Here is a 15,758-nt window from a genome sequence, read left to right as displayed (position 1 = left end):
TCAATCCAGTGCTATATTTGGGGATACGAATGTTGGAAGTGCTTAATAATTCTGAGAGAAAAAAAAATAGTAAAAGAATGAGCATACAGCAAATGACAGTATGTGCAAATAGGAAACTATTTATCGGTTCAAGGAGAGAAGTAAATTAGTGTTCCAATTGTTTGCAGAACTCCTTGGTGAGCAGTTTTTCTTGCTATTAGACAACTCCAAATGATTCCATTTTGCAGAGTAAGTTTTCCAACTAGCTTATGGGAATTTAACTTCAAGACTCTTAATAAGGCTGATGGGAGCTATATAACTGATCTCTGTATACTAATGTGCTAAAGGTATTTACCTCTGAGATAGCTTTTAAAGATGTTTAGATATTCTTTTCTGAGTGATTAGAGTCTGACATAAAAAAGACAACCTATCCCTGGCAAGCATATGTACATGGAAGAAAACAGTGATTTATTTCTCCAAGTGTTGTTTTCTTAATTTCAGTCAGAGGGAAAATATGCCTTAACTTATTTGGACAATAAACAACTCTTTTTGTACTGCACTTCCAGTTTTATCAAAAACATTAAAGAGTGAATTATCTTTTATTTTACAAACAGACCATGTATTACTTACTTAAAGAAGTTTATAAGATTGGAACTTCCAGAAGGATCTTAGGTATGTCTGCAGTGATAACAAAACTGTCATGAGAAATGTTTTAAATGCACAAAAATAGAATATTTCTCCCATAGACGCAGAGCTCCCCAATTCATTTATTCTTCAGCATAAAACATACTTAGATATAACAGGTTTTGTTCCTCTTTAAAACATTTTTATGTCCTTTACCATCAGGAAATATTATATCCACCACATTAAAAAAACTGAGAAGTCGAATTCCTTTCGAGTAAACAAAAGCATACCAGAAATTCTCATGCTTCAAAGAAATAGGATTATGTTTCCAATACATTTTCAATATGTAAAATACAGATATATAAAACAAGCAATTTCATAAAGTCTCCATTTTTCAGCAACTTGAAAATGCATTGGATGTCATCACTTATCATTGCTGTACATTAAGGTCTTCGTTCTTATCTTCTTTTATTAAAGTAACTCTAAGCTTGTCTCCCTCATCATGCCAGTATTATTTGGACAGAAAGAAAGAAGACAACATACATCTTAGGACTGTGAAAAAGTAAACAGTCTCTCCCTACTTCCCTCCCAACCCCTTCTTTTCTCCAGACAAAAATCCCCAAAGACTAAATAATGCAACAGTAAAACCAGTGTGGCAAAGACAAATATTCACATCACTGGCTGTCCTATTTTTCACATCACTTTACTTATAAACTGCATTGCAAAAGCAAAGAATATGCTTACCTCTGAACAAGCTGCACTTTAGGCTCCTTGTGTCTATCCTGTATGCATTCCACAAGTAACAGGTTTAGCTATCTTTCTACAATTTTTCCACTTGGTCTCATGTGATTCTGCCTCTGAGGGGTACCTCCGAATCTTCTTTCTCCCTGAGAACATGTCCAATATCAGCCCTTTCCACACAGACTTGTCAAGAATGATATATCATGCAGAACTAAAAGAATCTACAATAGAGGCCCAATATGCATATTTTCCTTACTTACACTTACTCCTTGACAGTTTTTGGCAGTTACATCCAACTCAGTCAAACCTATTTTTGCTGGAAAAGACAGGTCGTGCTCTGTTGCTATCTACAGGAGGCTATCTCCCTCTAGTAGAGAACTCATAATTCATTCACTCTTAACTATTCTTGCATAGCTAGCATTCATATATATATATATATATACTGTCAGAAATTAGTGTACCTTAAATTTTTTTTTAAGATTATTTTACAGCTTAGCTTGGTCAAGATTTGAAAGTGTGAATCTCCCGGAGTGTTGTAAGGTTTCTATCCCCAAGCATTTTTTTTATAATATTGCCATGTAACCCTTGATATTTCTTTGCCACCATTGCTATTGACAACCATTCACCCGTTCTCCTTCTTTCTCTCTCTGTCACTCAAATAACATAAACATAGAGTCTGATTTGAATTAATTCAATACATTGAGGAAGGTAAATGGTAAATGGAGAAGGGAGCACATGGTAACTAAACAGAACACATGTAACTTGCACGTTCTCCTCAATAATGGATGTTTGCAACAAACCAAGGATGACAGTATTCCAATCATATAAAATGCTCAGACTGTAAGTTAATGCTTTGTCTTCTATCTGATGAAATGTATTTGAGCTATAACTCTCCAGTGAAATGTTTTCAGCAATGATTTTGAGAGGGACTGGGGTTCAAATGGATACCAATGATATTACAGGGCACTCTCTACTGAATGAAATAAATGGATATCTTGTGCCTCATACCCACTAATCTGTTTCTTTTCCATTGCATTTGTGCTTTTATAACTACAAAACAATGGACTCAGCAGGAGACATAATTATTCCCATCGCAGGGAAAAGCAGAAAAGGTGAAGAGTACAGCTGGCACAAACCAATATTCCCACAGGCAAACAATTGCTGTATAGGTGCACATTGTATTAATGAAGAGTGAATATTGATTTAGTTAATAGCAGTGTTCCAATAAACTTTCATAAGCATCAGTGGCCCCGGTTTTGTGAACTCTTCCATGAAGGTAAAACACATTACCTGTATGAATTCCTGTTCATTTATAAAAGGCTCCTTCCATGAAGAGGAATGACCAACAGCAGAAAAGTTTTGAATAGTTAAATAGTTGAATAATTAAATGTAAACATTTATCAGGCCATTGCATTTGACTTACTCCCAAAGTTCCTAGGAACAAATCTATTTATTTATGTTTATTCAAAGTCCAGTCCTGAAACTGGAAAGTTTGACAGGTAAACAGGCTGACATTTCTAATACTTCCCTGAAAAAATATTTGGAAGCTGATTGCTTTGGGAGCAACTTCACTGTTTCAACACAGTTTGTATTCAATTTCACACATCATTTGGATTCATGAAAATAATAAATCAGACTAGAAACAGTAAGGATTGAGTGTTTTTTTCTCAAGACTGAAACTGAGGAGTAAAAGTCTGTTAAACATTTCTGCAAGTATACTAAGAAATAAAATAATTAATACCATTTCAATATCTTTACAAGCACTTGTAAAATACAAATGTTGCTTTATTATTAAACTATAGGTAATACATCCATTACATCTTTTAAATAAAATCTGCCGTATGTAGGTGTCTTATATATTTCAACACTATTGCATAACTACAATTTCCTGGATGGCATTTACACTTCCAATTTTTAAAAACTAGAAAAAATATTTTGCATTCCCAATGACTTTAGCTAATATAAGGTATTTCAGTGTATAAGTGCATAAGCATATTTATCATTCTGGATCTAGCAACTAAAAAATATATAGCAACTAAAAAAGTTGCTGTAGTATCAATCACACCCTTTGTTTACAAATATCTACTTCCATTCAGAAAGGAGTGTCCCTTTGCTTCTACTCAAGCAGGCCAAGTGGACTGAATGTTGAGTTAGCACAAGCTCAGAACACCCTCAAGTGCATCTTAAAATCTGTTGAATATGCATAATCTATTCTTGCTTTTTTTGGTTACTGGTAGACAGTCAAAAGGCCAACCCACAGTTTTGCAGTACCCCTGTGTCAACTGATGTCTGCACAGGATGATCTGGCTTCACACTTCGCAACACAAATTAATTATCAGGAAGCAGTGAGGTCAGCTGGGTGACAGCACTTTTCATCTCTATCTGGAGACAGAAGTCTCCTTCCATCATGCTGTAAGGCAACCAGTATGCTGACAGGAAACCTGTAAGAGAAGTAGTGGTCCCTTGATCACTACTGCCAGGCATGTAGGAAGAAAGAGTTGTACTATATCTCAGACTTTCAGATAAATCTTCAGTCCTTCTCTAATTAACGTGAAAGTGATAGGTACTACCAGAAAACATACAGTTTCAGAATGTTTTTAGGATAAGAGTCTCCAGAAGATGGTTATCCTTCTTCATTGACCCTAAGAAGTTTAGGTAGTCAAATTCTCATTTATTGCCTTGGGCTACATAGGACAAACTTAGGCTGGCTAAAAGACAAAGATAATGGCAATTATATTTTCTTATTTCTCCCTCATCATGTCTGCTATAATTTGATTATGGAAACACCCAGTAGAAAAAAAAAACGTATTTTGATAAAGACTAATTCTGATTGATGCCTCTGTGACTTTAAGACATCTTCCCATCTTCATAGTTCAGTGAAAACTATGCGACACATAGGATGTCTGTCTCTTAAAAATGTATTTTTCTATAAGCTTCCAATCATTTCATTTAGATACAGATCTATAGTAACTGATAATATGGAATTTTCTGCAGTTCATTTCTAGATGCTAGTCCGTGGTCTAACAAAGCCTACCTAGGTGATGGATAGTAGAACACATACAAGCACAGGAAAGTAGGCATTAAGCTGTTCTTTACAAAGTAGCCTAAAGATATTAGTTAAAAATAATATTTTGGAAGTGATTGTGATGTTTTGAAGTGTTGGAAAAGTTTTCACTCTTAAAAAAAAAAAAATAGTTACACACAAAGACAGCAAGAAAAAGATATCTCAATGTTTTGAGAAAAATACCCAAGATTTTTTGTTGTTGTTGTTTGAAGATTATTATAAAATTGTGTTGTGCCACAATGACCTCAGGCAATGCTACAAGCTTGGGGCAGGATGCCTAGAAGACTGTAAAGGAAATGGACCTGGGGTTATCAGTCAGCGCTCAGCTAAACATGAGCCAGCAGTGTGTCCAGGTAGAGAAGAAGGCCAATGGCATCCTGCTTCTGTCAGAAATATGTTGCCAGCAGGAGCAGGGAAGTAATCATCCCTCTGTACTCAGCACTGGTGAGGCTGCACCTTGAGTACCACGTTCAGTTTTGGGACTCTCACTGCAAGAAAGATGCTGAAGCCCTGGGGTATGTCCAGGGAAAGGCAGCAAAGCTGGTGAGGGGTCTGGAGCACAAGTCTTACAGACATCAGCTGAGGCAACTGGGATTGTTCAGTCCGGAGAAGAGGAGGCTCAGAAGAGACCTTATAGATCTTTACAACAACCTGAAAGGAGGTTGTGGTAAAGTGTTGGTCGGCCTCTTCTACATAACAAGGATTAGGACAAGAAAGAATGTCCTCTAGTTGCACCTCAAGGGGAGGGATGGTCAGGTTGGATATTTGGAAAAATTTCTACTCAGAAAGAGTGGTCAGGAGCTGGAATGAGCTGCCCAGGGAGGGTGGAATCACTGTCCTGGGAGTAGTACAAGACATATTCAGATTTTCTATTAAGGGGCATGTTTTGGGGGGAAAATATTTGTGGTAGGTGGACAGTTGGAATGGATGATCTTGGACATCTTCTGCAAAAGTGGAGAGGAAAACAGAGAGCTTGGGACAATTCTTTGCTTCTGAAAATAACAGTCCATTTCCTGGCCTTTCTATTTGTGTCAAATTTGTTTAGAGTTTCACACTTCACTTTCATAATCTCCTTACAGTTGAGATAAATATTATGAAATTCCACTGGTTTTGTAAATGTTGGGGAAGTACTTCTTTCACTTATGTCATATAGTAAAATCACTACAAAAGATTTATTTTTTTTTTAACCAAAACATGGCTTTACATAGACGTATCTAATTTTGTTGTCATTTAGAAAAAAATATGTCTGTGTGACACTCTTGAACATTGAACATTTTCAACTTTATTTTTATATATAAATACTATTTATTAAAGAAAAAAAGAAAAAGAGAAGTGCTAAGTACCCTGCAGAAAAATTAATAACTACCTTTTTTTTCAAAAGCAGAAAAGTAAGTCCAAAAAGAATTGTTATTTCATATAATAATTTAGCTAACATATTGGCCGTTAGCAGAATATATCATTTGAAATATTAAAGGAAATTATTAAACATACCAAACATGAAAAGGCACAAATGTATTTAATAATACTGTGCAGAACTAAAAAGCAAAGATATTTCTTAGGTTTGGAATAACCTACTCAAGCCACCCCTGAAATTTTTTCTCTCTGCTTGTCAGAACAGTATTTAAAAGGTCTAAGGAGCTCCAGCAGGAAAAGCAATGGACCAAGAGATAGCTTAAGGGAGACTCTGCAAGACTTGAACTAAACCGTAATTTACATTACATCTTCCTCTGTCATCAGTACAGACTGAGGAATAGAAGGAAGATTCTTCAGCCATATAAATAAATGCATGTCAAACTCTGTATATATGTCACTTTCGAACTTCCATATCTTGCTATAATGACAGGAAATAGAAATGGAACAATATATGAAGAAAGCCCATCATATCTTACTCAGGAATATGTGTCCTTTTGCATTTAGTGAACTCATGAATTTACATTATGTATCTGATGTCGAGTGACAAAACTACTGTATTCTTTCAAAGTAAAAAAATTTTAGGTGTTATTTCAGAAGCTTCATACACCTTTTAAATAACATACTATGCCTATTACTCACAGATCAGACATGAATGAGAACATACCTAACTGAAAGCTAAAAACAGATGAGTAGATAATTATGGTTACAAATAGTTCATAATCTAAAAAACATATGACAAAAAGGTGAAAGAACTACAATACACTAGCACTGAAATTACCACAACAGTAAGTTAGCTCCATGCTTACTGTTGAGAAGTAGGGCTGACACAAATAGATTATAAGGATATAAAAGCAAATCTGCTCTCTAAATTAAAAGATCCCAGCCTCAACCCCAAAATTGTACGTGGGAGTCCTCTAATCCTTCTATTGTGAACAGGGAAAATGACCTCACGTCTATCCTTTTCTTCAACCTGTAGAAAATCAGACCACTTCACTAATTTCTATTTCTTTTCAGTATATTTCTTTCTTGAATGAATCATACCTGAATACATGATAACTCATGAATTATGATTAGAGCTATCATTACAAGCATGATTGAACACATGCTGCCAAGTAGACTTGCTTAAACTTGCAAATTCTTCTAATGTTTATATTTACAGGGAGGGAAAAATATCAAACTCAGGACTACTTACAATTTAAGAAATAACAGAAATAAGCAAGACTGATTCTACTTTATGCTTTTCATTTAACATGGACTTACTTTCATTTGGCTGAGGGAAATCTGTTGCTGTAAGTGCAATCAGGCAAGAATAGATTTATTGTAGAGGAATTTGGTGTTCTATGTTCTACGTTCACTTTATCCACTCTTCATAATTTTCAGGAAAATCCAAAATGTCTACTGGATGTCCTTTCTCCATGTGCCTAGAGTCACCCTCACAAAGCTCTACAAAGTCAGTTTCTTACTTTTCTTATTTTTTCTAGAAGCCATGCTGACCAATTCTATTCAACAGACTTCTTTTATTCAGTTCTGCACTATGGATGCTAGCACGTTACCAGGAATTTGAATTTACAAATAGTTTCACTGAGGAAAAAAAGAACAGATGAAAGTTAATTAGAATCACTAATGCTTAGCAAATTTTATTTACAAATACACTGTCTAAGCTGGTCACTCTAATCTTCTATGGAAATTGTTTATGAAAGATTATGGCAGTTATAGACAGAGATGATGGAGTAGTCCAAAAAGAAGGACTCTATTTTTAACAATGTGTATTTCAATCATATGTAGAAAATGAGATAAATGAGAGCAGAGAATCACTAAAACCCCTTAGTTGTTTTTAAAAGGAAATATAACAAACAGTCTGAGAGACAAGTAGAAAAGAGGAATACTCTTTTAAAACAAATTGCTAGAGACCTTTATTTATGGTTATACCAGAGGACAACTGGCCCTATGGAAGAAGCTTCGTTATCCTCAGCAAATATGACTACTAACTCTTTGAATCCTTTGGACAGCATTAGCTTATTAACTTTCTAATTTCTAGAGATTAGCTAATATAAACAAACAAACAAAAGCCAAAGAGAACAATCTAGATATTTATCCCTCTCTACAACTGCCAATTAAGTTAAATGCAAACACATTTCTTTATCTTATATTCTCTCCCCTGTTATTTCTCAACACTTACCTGGTTTAGACAGTCCAAGTTGCATATTTTCCAGCACACTGAGAGACTGTCAACAAGGCAGCTGAAAACATTTTTTAACAGGTTCATTCTGGGCTTGATCTTACCAGTGTGATGAAGAACAGGAAGTGAGACTGTAAATCTCCAACAGGAAGACCACAAATGTCATTCAACACCAGAAAGACATAAGCATAAATTTTGCCTTTACTTGTTTTTTGTCTCTTGCTTTTGTGTGACTTCATATTGACTCCAACAAGAGCAGTAACACATTCACTCCAATACATTTTCTCTTTCACAAGAGGAGGAAAAGGTTCTACAACATCTCAAAGGATGTCATAGTAAGCTTACTTGAAAGACAGTATTGTCATGTGAAGAACCAGTACAGCTAAACAGATAAGAGCTAGGAATGCTGTTGAAAGAAAAGCCTTAATTTACACTTGATGGTTCAAAACAAAAGATTTAAATATGGAACTAAACATAATTTGCAAACAGAATTAGCAGAAAAGTTGAAGTGAGTTAAACTAACTACAAGAGATGCTCTTAAAATAACGCCTTCTATTTTATTGGCCGATGATGTCCCACCAATATTCCATTACATGCTGTTGCCAGGTGACAGATGTCAGCAGAGTGGCAGTCTGACAAAATGGTATCTGACATGGAAGTGTTTATGAAGCAAAGGTGTGGCATTGAATTCCTCCACGTGGAAAAAATTTCAGCTACTGACATTCGTTGACACTTAGTGAACATTTATGGAGACTGAACAGTGAATGTAAGCACAGTGAGGCAGTGGGCAATGTGTTTCAGCAGTGGTGACAGTGACATGAAAGGCAAGGAACATTCTGGATAGCCATGCATAACTGTCACATTATAAAATGTATGGTGGGACTGGATGATCTTGTAGGTCTTTTCCAATCATGGTGTTTCTGTGATTCTGTGATTCTGTGAAAATTAAGAGCATCTCAATCACCTCATCCATTCAAATCAGCTAATGGTGACGACTATGCTGGAAAATGGTATTTTGTAGCTGAGAATTTGCTCAATCAAATAGTGTTATTGTATTCATCGTATCTTTTGTAGTTTCCATAGAAGTAAATAGGAGGTATTACTGTCAGAGCATCTTATGTACCACAACATGACTTATCTGTTTAATAACAGTTTTAGCAAAAGAGACGTGCCAACAGTTTTAACATTCCCTTGTATTTTATTGTCAGTACTCTTAATATCAATTTCAGCTAGTGTCCATAGGCATTATATCACAGATCCACCATTGTTTTTCAATACCTTACTTTCAACAAGGAGGCTGTGACTGGAATCCACAAAGATGATTAGCTTTGCTCACCTGGAATTTCCAGTCTCACAACGTCTTGAAAACCACACTTCAAATTCATCTGATCTAAAGCTATCTACCCAGTCTAAAAATATTGCTGATTCTTGGCAGCATTCTGAGGAGCGCTGTCTCTGATTTTACAGCCTTGTTTTCCTCTTCAAGTTCAAACATAGTACCATGCCTAATGGATGTTATCTCATGAACAGCTACCTTCACATAGTACCTTTTCATCAGCTTCTTTCAGATAAGCTCTATACAGCACAAATTTACACTCATCAATTGTTGTAGACCATTAAGATCTCTGACCATTAACTTATTGCCTCCAGAGATCCTATTAAACTGTTTTTCAAGTGCTGGAACTTACCCTCCAGGCCTGTAAAACTAAAAGCTTTTACTGAGGATACAATGCTGTCACACACTGAAGGTTTCAGCTGTTTAACTCACTGCTTCAGTACACAGTATTTGCTACTAGGCATTCTGATTAGGTCAGGTAAGCAATAAATCACAGGAAAATAATCTTACTTTCAAGAATGAAGGGCTTTTTTTACAGAATTTCTCTATCCAAATGTTCAGTCTCAGCATTGTGATAGTAGTGCCCCCACAGTTACTTTTGGCTGATACTTGCCTATTTCATTAAGGAATACTTATTCTCTACCAGGAAAGAATTTTGGGGCAGAAGAAATAATTTTTATAAGGATAAGAAACAGAGAAGAAAAAAAGGAAAGGCAAGCTTTTAGCCTCAGAAGTGCCTCATGTTCATCAAATCTGAAAAGTGACCAAAAAATGGTAGCTAGAAGACAGAGCTTCTCTGAATGATATGAAATTATGTTAACAATTAGATGACTCCAGGATAAAAGACTGGCTAGCATCTAGTGAGCAAATGTGAAAATATTAGAATCTGATAGCTCATGTGGAACAAAGAACAGGGTTTTTAGCATCTGTGTTATAGGAATAGGTTAGCTGGAAAATGGTATGGGCCATTAAACCAGTGTCTTTATTGAGCCCTTTATTTTTAGTTGCATGAAGAACTACAAATTTTAGACTGCACATTCATCTTTTGAAGGTGCTGTGTAAGAGTCCTTTGAGAATAAGGACTGCACAGTCAGAAACAAAGTCAAAAATGTTCTCATACTCTTAAGTGCCTGTTTCCATCCCTTACAAGTTGTCTGAGTTAGCTCGCTCTAGTGCACAGCACTCATTTAATTGCACCCACATTGTGTTCACAAGGTCACTTGGTCCATCAAATGTAGTATACCACAGATTGTGTTGTACATGCCCAAAAGTATAAGACTTACAGATTTTGACAGTTTTGTTTTGGGAAGTGCTGACTGCATTAGTTGCAAAGAATGTTGGCATTGCTCTGGTATAGTCTAGTTCCATTTGAAAATTGTTAATTTTATTTTTGAATACCATATTTGTAAAGCAAGGGTAGGCTTGAAGTCTATTAAGACAGTCATTATCAAAATCTTTACGTAAGGTGAAATCCACAAACAGCATTATTTATTTATTTTTGTATAATTGCTGTGTAGATCCTCAGTCTAGAGTGGGATGTTCTCAAGGGCACAGAGTTAAGGAGTTTTCTTACATTGGTGAATTCACTTTGGAAAAACGAATGTCCTGTACTTAATGTAGCCTTCAAAGTCATATTAAAAGATGCTGCTTTGGTATAAAAAAATTTCAGTACAGTATTATCCTGAGTAATTTAGAAGACAAAAAATTTACTTTGTGATAAATGCTGATTTCTCAGTGGCTGAAGGTAAAAGTCTATGGAATTAGTTAATCTTATTTTGTAGCATGTATACATTCTTAAATCCTTCATGGAGGCTTCGTTTCTTTATTAATATTATCCTTCATGAGCAAAATTTCTTTCTGTTTTTTTTTCTGCTGTCATACCTGTGACTTTCCAAATGTACTCCAGAGCTCTTGTGAAGATTTGGATGTAAAATCTCAGTTCTATATCATTCTTTAAGCAGACACTTTTTCCAGTGGGATGGATTTCAGCTTTCCTGAGCGAACACAGAAATGGCTGATCTTTATCACCGTGATCACGATTGCAGGAAAAAATGAATTAGCTTGACAAAGTAGAGTTATTAGCTGGCTAATGAGAGACTATAACAGAGTCAGTACTCCTTACCAAACTATAATAGCTTCCCAAATCTTCTCTATACACTAACATTTAATATGAAGAAACAATTTGATATTAAAGGAAAGTGGACCTGATAATCAAAGAAAGGATCCTTTCAAATGTTCTTTACAAACTGGAAGCAGTTGAGAGAAGACATTACTGATCATAATGAAGGCCCAGTTTTTGTTAATATAAGTAAGAATTTAAATTTGAAGTAAAATTTTTAGAAAGTAGTAAATGGCAGATTGTTTATGGTACATTATCCAATGTATTATACTATATATCAATGTAACATATTATGAAAAATTAAGATTGTGTCTCATTTATGCTCAGATAACCAGCAAGGTCTAAATATAATGTCTGAATCTTTAATCCATTTTAAGACATTTTATAAATGTGTGTAAAACTAAATAACCAAAAGATTTTAAAAATACTTGCTTGAATGTCCTGGAATTTAAAGGTGGAAGAAATCCTGCTTTACCTTTTCCCTGAAATATGAAATAATTACATATGCAATGATGCTGCAAAGGGATTGGACTAGATGACCTTTCAAGGTCCCTTCCAATCCCTGATATTCTGTGATTCTGTGAAACTGCTTTAGCAGGGGAGTTGGACTTGATCTCTAGAGGTTCTTTCCAATCCCAACAATTCTGTGATTCTGTGATAAAGACAGGTGTTAGGCTTTACTGTTAGGAAGTAATCAACTATGCAAATATTGTGTTGAGAATGACTGGAAAATAAGTAAAAGCAGTTCTTCAGGAAACTGTCTAAACCTTATAATAAATGAATCACATGCTAAGCATGAATCGATATTATCGTGCTGTAGTGAAAAAGGTAAAAGCCAAAGGGGAAAGCAAAGAGAAGCATCATTTAGAAAACATGAACTCAGTTCTTCTGTTGCAATAAGTGCTTTATTAGGGCCCCATATGAACATTGTGTCCAGCTATGGACATCGGACTTCAAAAATGATATCAACCAACAAGAGAATTTGTTCTCTCAAGCAATGAAAACAATCAAAGATCTGAAAACATGATCTGTGAGGACAAATTGAGCTTAAAGAGGCTGAGATGGGACGTAAAGAGAGACTTTCTGAATTTTCAGGTCCCAGTTGTCGCCTGCGCAGGTTTCTAGCCTTCATTTTTAGAGATGTGACAGATGCCAGGGGGTTTAGGTCTTGCAGTTTCTGTTTTAGGGCACAATGGACTAAATAACTTCTTAAAGTCCCTTCCATTCTCTTTTAAGTGAGTCTATGATTAGGCTAGCAGTAACTTGGTTCACACTCCATCAATCTACTATATTTTTTAGAGCTGATGTAAAGAAAAGGACTGAAGTATAGAAGAGGAAGTTGAGATGAGGAAAAAATGAGAAAGGGAAAGGGGAAAAGCAACCAGTAATGGGAGAAAAAGGAAGACAGTCTGCAGCTGCAAATAACTTTATTCTGGGAAATGTTCTGGCCCAAATGGATAAAATCCTGAGCAACCTAATTTATATAAGTGACCCTGCTTTAACCAAGAGGTTGGACTAGATCATCTCCTGAGGTTTCTTCTCACTTGAATTATCCTAAGTTCCTACAAGCTTCTACCCCAATTTGTCTCTGTAATTATAATGACTTTTTCATGCCTTATTCTTTTAGGTACAGAAATGTAATTAACACATGTGAGCTGTCTTGCACAACTATTTCTGATTAGAAGGTACAGAATGAAGATCAAGAATATTTTCCATAGAAATGAAATAAAAGCTTGTAGATCTTAAATCTCTAGCAATTAATATGGAGATGCCTGATTTGTGGTTGCTTAAAGCTGTGGAAGTTGTGTCATTAATTATTGGTGGGTGAGAAACTACTATAACTACCTAGATAGAATGTAATTTTTGTCAGTGTTCCGGATTTAAAAGCAGCTTTAAAGCTCCCTGTCTTAAACATTTAACCTGATTTATGGGTTGTGCTCTGAGAGTACTAAGGCTAAGTCTCACTAAGATCACTTTAAATGACTTTTAAAATTAAGTAAAGAGCCAAATGTAGCTACTAATCTAAGCATACTGTGAAATATTAATTATGCATTTTAAGTGAAAGGAATAAACAAGAAATAATTTAATCTGTGACATATAATAAATCCCAAAATGTATCCTTGCTGAAGGCATTTTCTAAATAAACACTTGTTTTTAAGCCACAAAGGAACTGAAGTAGAAGCCATTAGTTACTGAGTCAGAAGCTGTTTATTAAAACATTTTTTGCACTCGACTCTTAGAAATACATAAATGTATCTAAAGGGTGAATACATTGAGAGAAATGAAAGTAGCCTAACATGAAAGTAAAGATTTTTATGTCATGCTTGACAATGTTCATTAATGAGATAAAACTACTTAAGATCAATTGCAACTTCTGAGAAAATCTAGAATATATTTTAGTTGACATACAATTCTGTTATTTTTGTCAATATACTACACAACTACAAGAATTGAGAGCAAATAAAAAACTATACTTTCACAGATAAGCTGTAAACCCCTAAGTACACATTCCTCATGTTCTGTTAATGTGCAGAAATTCATCTATGCAAAGCAAGTTCTGTGCATTGCATAATATAAACAACATGTATATGGCCTAGCTTAGCCATGAAAATTCTGCTAACACTGACCTTTACTGGTCCTCAGTACTAGTCTCATCAGTATTAGAATAAGAGAGGTCAGGAATAACTCCCTATTCTTCGTTTTATTTGAAGAAGTATGATTACGTCTTCAGAAAGTATTTAACTCTTCCAATTCTTCTGTACAATTTAAGCATTATAGGGCCATGCATCAGTCTACTACTGAAGGATTAAGGATTTGGGGGGGTTTTGGTTTTGGTTTTTTTTTTTAGTTAATTTGGTGAATATTTAATAAAAATACATTGGTAAGAGACAGGAGGAAAACAGTTTAAATATTCTGTCTAGTACTGTTCATGTTCAGCCTTTTTCCTTAACAGAGCAACTTTAGTCAAAGGCAAGAAGACAACTGAAGTTTGGACTCATAGGACCCTTTTTCCCACAAAATGTACTGTCTTTCCATATTTCCCACCCAGAGTCATGACCTTTCAATTTTAATCCGGACAGCCTACCAAATACAAATCTATGTCTCAACTGATGTACTGCTTAAATTAGAAGTGCTCAATATGTTACAGGCATATTCCCAGGACTGTGTGCCATGTACCTTCAGAAAGTCCTACCATTTGAGTATTAGAGATACTACATCCAAGCAGCAATCTAGCTTCTTTTGTTGAAAGCTCTGTTTCTTCCTAGAAACCTTCATTTCTCTTTCTAACTTAATAAACTCTCAATAAATGCTTACACATACATCTCTGCTGCTAAAAATCTGCTCTCACTCTAGTTTGACTTTCTACCTTTTCTGCACAAGGTGATATGGTATGGAATATCCCTTTGGCCAGTTTAAGTCAGCTGTCCTAATTCTGTTCCCCTCCATCTCCTTGGGCCCTTCACTGAGAATGGCCTTGGCTCTATACAACACTACTTAGCTGCAACTATAAACAGTGGGATTGTTATCAACATTGTTTTTCTCCTAGAACTAAAAACATAACATCAAACCAGACACTCTAAAGAAAACAACTCCATCCTTCCTGAAACTAAGACAGTTAGCCACTAGCCACTGAAATCACTGGAATTCTCAAGTTTAAAAAACATCATGAATTAATCTCTACGCTGTTCTACAAAAAGAAGAGTGACACTGCAGCAGGAACCAGGTTCGTACCTCTGGGTATATGTATTCACACATAGACCACACTTTGCACTGTGCTGACATACTCTGGAAAAGAGTGTATTGAGTCATACAATTGCTTGCAGATGAGACATGTCACAGCCTTCTTACAACACAACCTTCTTCCCTGTCCTCTGCGGGCAGCCACTGCTACAGGTATAACAAAGATAGGGCAAGGTTATTTGCTGTCTTTACTGTCTGTCCTCGCTCATAGAAGTGCAGCAACATAAAGAAGGATCTCCTCCCCTCTGTGGAGCCTGAAATAAGAATCTACTGTTTTGTTCCCATACTCACATACCACAGTCATAATTGTTGGAACTATTAAATCAAAAGAAGACATTTCATGGGAAGCAACAATAGGAGTTTTTTTTCTTAAGAAATAGATGCAGTTTGAAGTATTGCATCCAAACATCACCATCTGTGCACTTTCATTAGTGCAGACCCTCAGGAGAGGAATCAAGAATTTTAGAGAAACAACACACACATTCTACTAATAGTGAAGAGTTGATACCCCTAACCCTGGTATATTAACTGTGGAATGACTTGATATATTTAGTGTTTGAGT

The 15,758-nt window shown here is 35.5% G+C and overlaps 1 protein-coding gene across 8 annotated transcripts in view; it reads right to left on the bottom strand.

The window, feature by feature from the left end:
- Positions 1-15,758, bottom strand: part of LOC146545012 (uncharacterized) — a 39,924-nt gene that overhangs the window by 10,159 nt on the left and 14,007 nt on the right. For 3 of the 8 annotated variants that reach the window (XR_014881457.1, XR_014881454.1, XR_014881458.1), the window contains exons 4-5: positions 1,348-15,343; positions 610-657 (exon numbers count right to left, since the gene is read on the bottom strand). The exons of 3 other annotated variants lie outside the window; for them this stretch is intronic. The gene's annotated coding sequence lies outside the window, so the exon portion shown is untranslated. The remainder of the gene's footprint in view (positions 1-609; positions 658-1,347; positions 15,344-15,758) is intronic. 2 more of the 8 variants (XR_014881455.1, XR_014881456.1) reach the window with 1 other exon arrangement.

This window comes from Meleagris gallopavo, chromosome 2 (genome assembly GCF_905368555.1).
Source record: "Meleagris gallopavo chromosome 2, MGAL_WU_HG_1.1, whole genome shotgun sequence".
In the NCBI taxonomy this organism is placed as follows: Eukaryota; Metazoa; Chordata; class Aves; order Galliformes; family Phasianidae; genus Meleagris; species Meleagris gallopavo.
The sequence above is the reverse complement of the archived record's forward strand: the minus strand, read 5'-3'. Positions and strand labels throughout refer to the sequence as shown.